Genomic DNA, 1,158 nt, shown 5'->3' on the forward strand with positions numbered 1-1,158 from the left:
GGGCTTCTTACTGTGCCCAATAGGCCTTGTGAGCTACCGCCATTTTAGCACCACTGTTTTTTTTAGACGAGCTCTTGGTCTCCTTGATGTCCAGGATCGACATGGTATAATTCTTCTAGTATTCAGATCCTTGAATATGACAAGATTACCATTCTGTCCCTTGTCTCTAACATGACGAAATGTCTTCCTGAGCATCATATAATCCTCTTCCTCTTCAAAAAGATTGGTCCTCGAATCTTGAATGAGAAGCTCTTCCTCAATCATTTTTTTTTGCAGACACTGACTTTAAGATAGGATAATTGCAGAAACAGAATTAAATCATTTTTTTTCTTTTTTTTTTACTTTAAGGTGAATTTATAGAAATTAAAGAGAAAAAAAATAAAAAGACTAAACAAGACCCATGGAACGTGTAGATAAATAAGAATTTACCTATGACCTGTAATTGATACCAGATGATAAAAAAATAGATTTGGGCTTAGGAGTTTTATCACAATAGATAAGGATTATTCAGTAAAAGGCATACCCAAAGACACAGTGAAAACATAAAAGATAGGTAAAGATTTTTCTACTATACCTCTAAAAAACCTGTTCTTAGCAACCTATGTCACTGGAAGGGTTTTCCTACTAAACCTCTAAAAAACTTGTTCTTAGCAACCTAGGTCACCGGAAGAGTTTTTCCTACCAGACCTTCAAAGAACCTGTCATTGACAACCTAGATCAAAGGATAAAAATTGAATCACTCAATTTTCTCCATGCAACAAGCGAAGCAAATCACTCACCTCACTTAATCACACTAAAAAATCGTGCTTAAAAGCAATTGAAATTTATTCATCAAAAGTTGTGTAAATGGTCTCACCAAAGGTGTTTAAATAAGCTCCTGACAAACTAACTAAAAGATAAGATAAAATTTTTTAAAATTTAAATCAGATTTGATCTTAATAGATTACGTCAGATTTGATTTTAAATTTAAAATTCCTAAAAATACTACTAAACAAATCTTCTAACAAACTTTAACCGCATAACAAACTAAAACAAAATTCTAGAATTTCAAAATTTAATGATAAATTATGTCTCCCCTGAATTCGGAAAGCATTATTGGACTTCTTGCTGTCCTGACTTAACCCAATAGGCCTTGTGAGCTACCGCCATTTTAGCACC

Source organism: Arachis ipaensis, chromosome B6 (genome assembly GCF_059453495.1).
Source record: "Arachis ipaensis isolate K30076 ecotype BB chromosome B6, ASM5945349v1, whole genome shotgun sequence".
NCBI classification, from domain to species: Eukaryota; Viridiplantae; Streptophyta; class Magnoliopsida; order Fabales; family Fabaceae; genus Arachis; species Arachis ipaensis.